At 44.7% G+C, this 12,042-nt stretch overlaps 1 protein-coding gene across 1 annotated transcript in view; it reads right to left on the bottom strand.

Moving 5' to 3' along the window:
- SLC24A3 (solute carrier family 24 member 3) overlaps positions 1-12,042 on the bottom strand; it is a gene marked incomplete at its 5' end in the record, with an annotated part of 479,028 nt that overhangs the window by 177,779 nt on the left and 289,207 nt on the right. The gene's annotated exons all lie outside the window — the stretch shown is intronic.

Raw genomic sequence — 12,042 nt, 5'->3', positions numbered from 1 at the left:
GAGCAAAACTTTCAGGCGGCGGGTGGTTAGGGAGTGTTCGCACGTGAGAAATAAGGCATGTGTAAAAGACGCACAAGATGGCAGGAGAGATGGTCAACATGGAATCGAAGGAAGGGGTACACCCAGGTACCCAAGGTGGAACGAGCTTGAAATGTTTAAGGAACACGAGGAAGGTCAGTGGGGCAGAAGTGTGGTGGGCAGGTGGGGGGTCATGAATTTGGAGAGGTGGGCAGACCCACAACATGCAGCCTGATCCCCACGTATGTCTTTAAAGCACTGCCTGGACTGTAACATGGAACGTGGACATGAGTGGGGCATGCTGGTCCAGGGGAGGGATGATGGTGGCCTGGATGATGGCCGTGCCAGCAAAGATAGACAGGAGACTGGGATAGAGCCACAGGTTAGAGATGGAATGGCCGGGACTTGCTGATGGGCGGGGTGGGAAGGAAAGAAACCAAAGCTGATTCCTAAGATTCCAACCTGAGTCACTCAATGGATGTCGGCAACAATTTCTGAGATGGCCAAGCCAAGGGGCAAGTGGGTTCGCAGGGGAGAATGTAAGGTTGCTGTCTTTTAAAAACTCACCGCTCCATTTCAAACTGTATTCCGTCCGACTCCATATCAACCTACGCTCCCTCTTCAATGGAGTTCTGAGTTGCCAAGGGAGAGATTAAAAACAGACAGACATACACACACCCCTTTATTTATCCAGAATCCCACTTTAAGTAATCATGCCTAAGATGTTAAAATTTCTTTGCTATTGTCTTTTTTTTTTTTTTTTTTTTTTTTTTGGCTGTATGTGGGCCTCTCACTGTTGTGGCCTCTCCCCTTGTGGAGCACAGGCTCCGGACGCCAGGCTCAGCGGCCATGGCTCACGGGCCCAGCCGCTCCACAGCATGTGGGATCTTCCCGAACCGGGGCACGAACCCGCGTCCCCTGCATCGGCAGGCGGACTCTCAACCACTGCGCCACCAGGGAAGCCCTGCTATTGTCTTTTAAAAGAGGATTATGGTATCCATAGATAAGCATCTGTGTGTGTCACGTGTGCATTCAGATGTGCTGTATGTGCACATGAGCCTGGGGATAAAATTACCCTCCGGACCCGCCCTCTGCAGAGGAGAGTAATGGGTTTTGTCTCAAGCCAACTCTGTAAAACAGGAAAGCAATGAAGTCAAATGAAGCTGGGCCTGTGTCCAGGAGAGGATGAGAGGACCCAGCACAAGCCAAGACTGCTGAGCCCATCACAGCTTCAGAGGCTGAAAAGCATTCTGCTAACTTCCCAACACACACGTCTGCCTTCAGCCCTGTAGTCCACAGCGCTGAGGAAAAGATAGCTTTCACAAGTTCAAGAGGGGAAAAAAATAGATCCTCAGGCTTCTACCCTTGTACGGAGCTCTAATGAAATAGCTGACAAGACAGATTCCATGATTACCTTTGGAGTCCACTCCCAGGCAAGGAGCAGGAAGTCCTCAGTATTCTGAGGGTACACCACAAGGATCCACGAAGAGCATCCCAGCCACAGGCCCAAGGATGAGGCCACAGTTGGACCTAACTTGCATTCTTGCTTTCTGATTTCCAGGTGAAAGAGCATTTCCTCAAGAAATCTATTTTTAAACAGCTCCTAGTATCCTTGGGAGAAAGATGAAGTGCGCCTTAGGAAACAAGACTCTCAGAGAAAGCAACATAGGTGTCCCAGGAGCCGAGGACACACACGTTGGTTTAGGAGTTGGGTAGATGGGCGCCATCTTGGTCCCCAGCTGACAGTGAGTGGGAAGGTCGATGACTGACAGTTTATTCCAAATATCCTCTAAGCCAGCTCCTTGGGAATGGGTCCCAAATTCCCCGATGAAAGAGGGGGTGCCTATTGAAAGGGCAAGTTATCTCTGGGGGCCCTTGAGGTTCCTTAAAGTGTGAGGACAAGAGAGCACCAGCAATGGGAACAGTTCTGGAAAATCTTCAGGAGCCTCTGAAGAGGGTGAGACCCTCTCTGGATCTCAGGGAAAGGGAGGGGAGTGGAGTCCTGGTGTCTGAGACACACAGGCCTGGCTCCTCCCGCGACATCCCAAACCTCACCTCTGCCCATTCCTTAACTGATAACACATTTGGGTGGTTTCATACGCAGGCACTGGCTTTGGCTGCTGAAATAATAGCTCAGTAAATAGAGGCCAACACTTCAGGGAAAGCATTTAACTTAATAGCGTAAGAGAACACTGTGATTGTCATCAATGACATGTTTGTTTAGATGCTACATCTTGGTACACATGTTCAGAAAGGACACTGAGTCGTTGTGAAGTTGGGAAACAGACACAGCTCTGCAGGGGAGGGTCTCTGCTGTCCCTGCATCTCTGCGAAGCCCAAGCCACCTGGCGCCACTGACATCGTGGAGAGAGGCAAGGCATGTAACTGGAGTAGGTGGCATCGGTGTTTTTGCTTTAATCTACTCTCTCCTGCCTTGTACTCTGGGGTATCTTGAGCATTTAACTCAGGACACATCTCTCAATAAAGTCCATTCCCCAAAGGCCATCTCATTATACTCAGGATTGATGGATCGCCCAGCCTTAAGAAGCATCATATTATTTTCATTGCTTTACTCTTACCCACCAGCCTAGTGGGCAGACCCTACACTCAGCAGCCAAGATATTAAGCACACATCACTCATTCACTCGTGCATACCCCACGCCTTGGATAAGCTGTCCCTGCGTGCAAGGTGCCGTCAAGGCAGCATGGCCCCCGCTCACTCACACTGATCTGGGGAGGGGGAGAGGTAAGATGCACTGTAACCGAGGGCGGCCTGCATGACAGTCTTTGGGAGACAAACAAAGAAAGTGGGGATTCAGAGCAGGGGCAGATCTGAGCCAATGAAAAGTCCCACTTTTCCTTATGGGAAGTAAGAGAAAGCTTCAAGGAGGAGACGGCATCCAGCTGGAGCTCAGAGGATTCCAAGGAGACCAAAGGTGAGAGCGGCCTGGCCAGGAACTGGGGGCAGGAAGGCCCTGGCATTCCTTGGGGGGTGAGGAAGAATCTGATTTTGTGAGACTATGATATATGAGTGCAGAGAAGAAGGGGAAAAAAGACAAATGGCTGGCACATGGATGGTGGGGACACTTTGAAATAAGAATAAGAACAATGACTAACAATTACCCAGCCCTTTCGAGCACCAGGCTGTGATCTAAGCACTTGGGAGGATGGATTTCTTTCACCGCCCCACACAGCGAGCTTTCTGATGCAGACACTGTCATTATCCTCCTGTTACTGAAAACTAAGGGGAGCGAAGTAACTTGCCCGAGGCGACGTACCTAAAGAGCCATGAAGCTGGCATTGAACTCAGGCCCTCGGACTGTGACTCAACCCTGACCCAGCCAAGCTGGCCCTCTGGCTGTGGGGACGTTGCTGGGGGGAGAGTCCTGAGCAAAGCAGGACCTGGACATTGCATTCGCGATGTTAATCTGATGCTTGTGGTGTTTAATTCTAACTGGAAGGGGCCTGAAGGAAGCTGGAAGATCATTGTGATGGGCACTGTCCAGGCAAGAGGTGACCATAGATGGATCCAGGGAAGAACAATGAAAATGATGGTTAATGTTCTGTGCTTGGCCCTGGACCAAGCACATCACACGCCTTATCTTAACCCACATGGAACTGCTATGAGGGCACAGCTAGCCTTATCCCCATTCGCAGATGGGGACACTGAGGCCCAGAGCATTAAAGACCACACAGGCAGCATGTGGTTTACACTCTCGACCTTCTCACTAATCCTGAGAGATGGTAGGACTAATAGAATTTGTCAAGTCCAAAGTCAGACGCAGCGCTGGAGGAGACGCACCAAAGGAAACAAAAGCCCGGACAAGACAAGAGCCTTGCTATGCCGGCAGGAAAGGAAATGTGTGGGCTGAACAGAAAGAAAAGTGGTTGGGGCGGGGTAGGAGGGGTGACGCAGCACACCTGAGGGGACACGGGGGGCGCTGGGACTGGGGACCTGCAGGCAGATTCCTCCCCATTCACTGGATGAGTGATAACATCATTTTTCCACTCCATCCACCCACCTCCGTTGGTTCAGACAGACTGTGCAAAGCTGCAGGACAGTCTCCACTCTCAGGAGTTCCCAGCTGGATGGGGCTGGGGAGAAGATCTTGAGGGTGAGCTCAAGGTGTGGGCACAGGTGCCAGGTGGCTCCCATCTGGGGTGGCGTGGCTGGCACTGGTCTCGGCAGACAGGGAGTGTCCGCCCTCATCATTGGCCCCCACGCTCCTGGAACTCCATCCCGACAACATCCATCTATTGGCTAAGGGCTTCAGAGCAGTCATCTCCCCCTGAAGTGCAGCCCTCAGCCCGTGCCTGACAGGAGGCGGGGGATAAACACCGCAGCTTCCTCTCACCTCAGTTCAGGTCATCATCGGAGGCCCATGCTCTCCATCAGCTGCCAGTCCCTGAGGGATAAGCTCCAGTGCCTGCCGCAGGGTAACTGGCTGTAGCACATAACCTCCACCGGCTGCTTTCCCTCTCTGCCTCATGCCCCAGGGTGGGGTCATCCCCCAGTGAAGCGCCTCCCTGGACCTTGTCTCAGGGTTGGCTTCTGGGGGGCCCCCGCCTGAGACACATGTCTGGGCCATGGGAGCTCTTCTGGTGCAGATCTGCAAGGAGGGAATGGTCCTCAGAACTGGCTGCAGATCTGGGTCCCTGGGGTGTGGAAGCTTCTGGACTTTAAGGTCAGGTTTTTGATTAAACTTGAACCCCCTATCTGGAATCTCCATGTTACACCAGGGGCAGGATGATAGAGGGAAATCGTCATGGAACTTGACAAAGAGCAAAACCACGGAGAACCAACATTTAAAATACAAGGAGTGTTTTCTGAAGCAAGAAGAAATACAATCCTGCAGCCTGTGGAACAAAAACCACAATCACAGAAAGATAGACAAGATGAAAAGGCAGAGGGCTATGTACCAGATGAAGGAACAAGATAAAACCCCAGAAAAACAACTAAATGAAGTGGAGATAGGAAACCTTCAAGAAAAAGAACTCAGAATAATGATAGTGAAGATGATCCAGGATCTTGGAAAAAGAATGGAGGCAAAGATCGAGAAGATGCAAGAAATGTTTAACAAAGCCGTGGAAGAATTAAAGGGCAAACACCTAGAAGAATTAAAGAACAAACAGACATGAACAATACAATAACTGAAATGAAAACTACACTAGAAGGAATCAATAGCAGAATAACTGAGGCAGAAGAACATGTAAGTGACCAGGAAGACAGAATGGTGGAATTCACTGCCACGGAACAAAATAAAGAAAAAAGAATGAAAAGAAATGAAGACAGCCTAAGAGACCTCTGGGATAACATTCACATTATAGGGGTCCCAGAAGGAGAAGAGAGAGAGAAAGGACCTGAGAAAATATTTGAAGAGATTATAGTTGAAAATTTCCCTAACATGGGAAAGGAAATAGCCACCCAAGTCCAGGAAGCACAGAGAATCCCAGGCAGGATAAACCCAAGGAGAAACACACCGAGACACATAGTAATCAAACTGACAAAAATTAAAGACAAAGAAAAATTACTGAAAGCAACAATGGAAAAATGACAAATAACATACAAGGGAACTCCCATAAGATTAACAGCTGATTTCTCAGCAGAAACTCTACAAGCCAGAAGGGAGTGGCATGATATATTTAAAGTGATGAAAGGGAAGAACCTACAACCAAGATTACTCTAGTCGGCAAGGATCTCATTCAGATTCGATGGAGAAATCAAAAGCTTTACAGACAAGTATAAGGTAAGAGAATTTAGCACCACTAAACCAGCTCTACAACAAATGCTACAGGAACTTCTCTAAGTGGGAAACACAAGAGAAGAAAAGGACCTATAAAAACAAACCTATAACAATTAAGAAAATGGTAATAGGAACATACATATCGATAATTACCTTAAACGTGAATGGATTAAATGCTCCAACCAAAAGACACAGGCTCGCTGAATGGATACAAAAACAAGACCCATATGTATGCTATCTACAAAAGACCCACTTCAGACCTAGGGACACATACAGACTGAAAGTGAGGGGATGGAAAAAGATATTCCATGCAAATGGAAATCAAAAGAAAGCTGGAGTAGCAATACTTGTATCAGATAAAATAGACTTTAAAATAAAGAATGTTACAAGAGACAAGGATGGACACTACATAATGATCAAGGGATCAATCCAAGAAGAAGATATAACAATTATAAATATATATGCACCCTACACAGGAGCATCTCAATATATAAGGCAACTGCTAACAGCTATAAAAAAGGATATTGACGGTAACAAAATAATAGTGGGGGACGTTAACACCTCACTTATACCAATGGACAGATCATCCAAACAGAAAATTAATATGGAAACACAAGCTTTAAATGACAAAATAGACCAGATAGAGTTAATTGACATTTATAGGACATTCCATCCAAAAACAGCAGATTACACATTCTTCTCAAGTGCTCATGGAACATTCTCCAGGATAGATCACATCTTGGGTCAGAAATCAAGCCTCAGTAAATTTAAGAAAATTGAAATCATATCAAGCATCTTTTCTGACCACAACACTATGAGATTAGAAATCAATTACAGGGAAAAAAAACGTAAAAACACAAACACATGGAGGCTAAATAATGTGTTACTAAGCAACCAAGATATCAATGAAGAAGTCAAAGAGGAAATTAAAAAATACCTAGGACAAACGACAATGAAAACATGACAATCCAAAACCTATGGGATGCAGCAAAAGCAGTTCTAAGAGGGAAGTTTATAGCAATACAAGCCTACCTCAAGAAACAAGAAAAACCTCAAATAAAGAATTTAACCTTACACCTAAAGGAACTAGAGAAAGAAGAACAAACAAAACCCAAAGTTAGCAGAAGGAAAGTAATCATAAAGATCAGAGCAGAAATAAATGAAATAGAAACAAAGAAAACAATAGCACAGATCAATAAAACTAAAAGCTAGTTCTCTAAGAAGATAAACAAAACTGATAAACCATTAGCCAGACTTATCAAGAAAAAGAGGGAGAGGACTCAAATCAATAAAATTAGAAATGAAAAAGGAGAAGTTACAACAGACACTGCAGAAATACAAATCATCCTAAGAGACTACTACAAGCAACTCTATGCCGATAAAATGGACACCTGGAAGAAATGGACAAATTCTTAGAAATGTATAGCCTTCCAAGACTGAACTATGAAGAAATAGAATATATGAACAGACCAATCACAAGTAATGAAATTGAAACTGTGATTAAAAATCTTCCAACAAACAAAAGTCCAGGACCAGATGGCTTCACAGGTGAATTTTATCAAACATTTAGAGAGCAGCTAACACCCATCCTTCTCAAACTCTTCCAAAAAATTTCAGAGGAAGGAACACTCTCAAACTCATTCTATGAGGCCACCATCACCCTGATACCAAAACTAGACAAAAATACTACAAAAAAAGAAAATTACAGACCTATATTACTCATGAATATAGATGCAAAAATCCTCAACAAAATACTAGCAAACAGAATCCAACAACACAATAAAAGAATCATACACCATGATCAAGTGGGATCTATCCCAGGGATGCAAGGATTCTTCAATATATGCAAATCAATCAATGTGATACACCATATTAACAAACTGAAGAAGAAAAACCATATGATCACCTCAACAGATGCAGAAAAAGCTTTTCACAAAATTCAACACCCATTTATGATAAAAACTCTCCAGAAAGTGGGCATAGAGGGAACCTACCTCAACATAATAAAGGCCATATCTGACAAACCCACAGCAAACATCATTCTCAATGGTGAAAACTGAAAGCATTTCCTCTAAGATCAGGAACAAGACAAGGATGTCCACTCTCACTACTATTATTCAACATAGTTTTGGAAGTCCTAGCCACAGCAATCAGAGAAGAAAAAGAAATAAAAGAATACAAATTGGAAAAGAAGAAGTAAAACTGTCACTGTTTGCAGATGACATGATACTGTACACAGAGAATCCTAAAGATGCCACCAGAAAACTACTAGAGCTAATCAATCAATTTGGTAAAGTTGTAGGATACAAAATTAATGCACAGAAATCTCTTGCATTCCTATACACTAATGATGAAAAATCTGAAAGAGAAATTAAGGAAACACCCCCATTTACCACTGCAACAAAAAGAATAAAATACCTAGGAATAAACCTACCTAGGGAGACAAAAGACCTGTATGCAGAAAACTATAAGACACTGATGAAAGAAATTAAAGATGACATAAACAGATGGAGAGACATACCATGTTCTTGCATTGGAAGAATCACTATTTTGAAAATGACTATACTACCCAAAGCAGTCTACAGATTCAATGCAATCGCTATCAAATTACCAATGGCATTTTTTACAGAACTAGAACAAAAATTCTTAAAGTTTGTATGGAGACACAAAAGACCCCGAATAGCCAAAGTAGTCTTGAGGGAAAAAAATGGAGCTGGAGTAATCAGACTCCCTGACTTCGGACTATACTACAAAACTATAGTAATCAAGACAATATGGTACTGGCACAAAAAGAGAAATATAGATCAATGGAACTGGATAGAAAGCCAGAGGTAAACCCATGCACCTATGGTCAACTAATCTATGACAAAGGAGGCAAGGATATACAATGGAGAAAAGACAGTCTCTTCAATAAGTGGTGCTGAGAAAACTGGACAGCTACATGCAAAAGAATGAAATTAGAGCACTCCCTAACACCATACATAAAAATAAACTCAAAATGGATTAGAGACCTAAATGTAAGACTGGACACTATAAAACTCTCAGAGGAAAACATGGAAGAACACTCTTTGATATAAATCACAGCAAGATCTTTTTTGATCCACCTCCTAGAGTAATGGAAATAAAAACAAAAATAAACAAATGGGACCTAATGAAACTTAAAAGCTTTTGCACAACAAAGGACTACAAACAAGACAAAAAGACAACCCTCAGAACGGGAGAAAATATTTGCAAACGAATCAACGGACAGAGGATTAATCTCCAAAATATATAAACAGCTCATGCAGCTCAATATTAAAGAAACAAACAACCCAATCCAAAAATGGGCAGACCTAAATAGACATTTCTCCAAAGACATACAGATGGCCAAGAAGCACATGAAAAGCTGCTCAACATCACTAATTATTAGAGAAGTGCAAATCAAAACTACAATGAGGTATCACCTCACACCAGTTAGAATGGGCATCATCAGAAAATCTACAAACAACAAATGCTGGAGAGGGTGTGGAGAAAAAAGGAACCCTCTTGCACTGTTGGTGGGAATGTAAATTGATACAGCCACTATGGAGAACAGTATGGAGGTTCCTTAAAAAACTAAAAGTAGAATTACCATATGACCCAGCAATCCCACTCCTGGGCATATACCCAGAGAAAACTATAATTCAGAAAGGCACATGCACCCCAGTGTTCACTGCAGCACTATTTACAATAGCCAGGTCATGGAAGCAACCTAAGTGTCCATCGACAGAAGATGTGGAACATATATACAATGGAATATTACTCAGCCATAAAAAGGAACGAAATTGGGTCATTTGTAGAGAGGTGGATGGATCTAGAGACTATCATACAGAGTGAAGTAGGTCAGAAAGAGAAAAACAAATATCGTATATTAACGCATTTATGTGGAACCTAGAAAAATGGTACAGATGAACCAATTCACAGGGCAGAAATAGAGACGCAGATGTAGAGGACAAATGTATGGACACCAAGGGGGGAAAGTGGCGGGGGTGGTGGTGGTGTGATGAATTGGGAGATTGGGATTGACATGTATACACTAATATGTATAAAATGGATGACTAATAAGAACCTGTTGTATAAAAAAATAAATAAAATTCAAAAAGAAAAATACATGGAGTGTTTTCTCATAAATTAGAGCATGTAATGGGCTATTCTTTCCAGATTGATTTGTTCAGTGTTTGCTAAAGACTAGTTCTTTAGGCTAAGTATCAGTATCTCATTGTGTGTTTAGCTTTTGAACTTACACTTTACAGAGGAAAAAATACTACAAAATTGTAGTCAGTATAGAACTATTATTCACAAACTGGGACTGTTGGCAATGTCATCTCAGAGGAACACAAAAATTAAGTTTGTTTTGTATGTAAGAAAATAAAGGAAAATAAAATAATTAGAGTGGGGAAGGGTGGACCAAGTGATAACTTAGATAAGTAAGATGAAGAGGAGCATACAGCAGGCTGCGGGTGTCCAGTCCCCATGGGTAAACGTTTGCTATCTAAGCAATGTGCACGCTCTCTCCCATCACCATTTGGGGCTCCTCATAAGATCCAATGTGACACTGTCTACTCCAAAGCTCATTCCCCTCAAGCTTCTTTCTCTCTTGCGCTGGGTTCAGGACGTGAACCAAAGAGACAGTGGATCAACTCGTGTCGCACCTTAGTCTGTGCCTGTCCAGAAGGGGCTGGAGTCTCAGAATTCTGCATCTCCTGTAGCCTCATGGGCTTTAGAGAGGGAACGGATAGTAATAATGGTAGGTGATATCTATTCAGCCTTTGCCTCAGAAGCAGAACTGGATTCCAGGATTCCAGTGCAAGTCTTTTAACTGGGAGGGAGGAATCTCAGGAAGCGCCCCACAGAGAAGAGCAGGAAAATGAGTTGGGGAAGAACGGGCAGCTCATCAAGGCATGTTATCCAGCAAGATGCTGGATGGGCACCTAGAGCTTATCCCTGCTTGGACAACTGCGGGAGACAGGGTGGCGTTTCCGTAAGCACATCCGAGGGAATCGAGGTATTTATTCACCAACCCCTCTCTGTCTGAGGGCTACTCCTGGGGGCTGGTGATTTCCTGGCACATCTGCGCTGCCCTGCATTCTGGTAGAATGGGCTCTGGGGACCAGAAAAAGCCCAGAGTCACGGGGGCTGGATGATGGGAGTCAGGCAGGCACGCACAAGCTGTAAATACTAAGTGGGTACAGGTGGGGCATTATCCAGGCAGCGCCAGATGCTCTGCCAAGAGCTTTGCACGCCTATCTTCATGCATTCCTGAAAGCAGCCAGATGAGATGGGTGCTGCATTTACCTCCAGTGACCGATGGGGAAACTGGGGCTTGGCAAGGTAAAGCAGCTTGTCATGGCTACGCGGCTTATCGGTAGAAAAGCCAGGACTGACACTCAGGTGGGTTTCACTCAAAGTGCATGCTCTAAACCGCCAGGCTTTATATCCAGCTCTGGGTCCTGGAGAATCAACCACCAGCCAACCTGTGTGCAGCCCATGGTGCCTAATGGTCAGCCCTGGGTCGTCTGAACGAGCTCGGTCTCATGCAAGGAGAGGAGTGAGTAACTTAAGATCTATCGGAACATAATTTACCCTCTTTGTACTAATCCTCTCTGGACACCAGTTTTAGCTTTGACTTGACACTGACAAATTAAGGACATGCTCAGCACTTTTCCAAGAGTAAACAGGAAATTCCACAAGCTCCTCTAATCATTTTTCTCTTCCAGGGTGAAATCCCTTAACTAAACACGTCTACCTCACCAGTGAGTTTGTGCCAGGACCTTGCTGACCAGATCCTGTGGGTCCCCTTAAATGTTAAAACCCCTGCGGCAGCCCCTCTCCCAGAGCCCTGGGCTTGGCGGAAATGCCAGTTGCACAGAGGTCTCTGGGACACTCCCTGTCCTGGTGCTCTCAAGGACGGGGCTGTCTCCCAGTGGGTCTGTCTCTGGTCCTTTTAAGCACAGGTGAGCTGCCCTTAGAGGGACGTGGGGTGGGGAGAAGGTGAAGACTAAAGAACCTAACATTTCCTGAGTTATCTACTATGTGCTCCCACTTTACAGATGTGGAAATTGAGGCCAGGAGAAGTTCTGTAACTTGTTCCAAAGCCCCCCAGCATGTTGGTGATATACAAACTTTCTCACTCCTAATCTCAGTGTCCTACTCTCTCATCAAACATCCCATCCTGGTGGCCTGGCAGCGCCATCTCTGCATCCCGTTTCTTGGAGCTACTAAATCCATCAGAGGCTGGGGTAAAGGAGCAGCGCCTCTTTCC

This window comes from Mesoplodon bidens (assembly GCF_964165515.1).
Source record: "Mesoplodon bidens genome assembly, chromosome: 15".
NCBI classification, from domain to species: domain Eukaryota; kingdom Metazoa; phylum Chordata; class Mammalia; order Artiodactyla; family Ziphiidae; genus Mesoplodon; species Mesoplodon bidens.
This window is presented reverse-complemented; position numbering and strand designations above follow the sequence as displayed.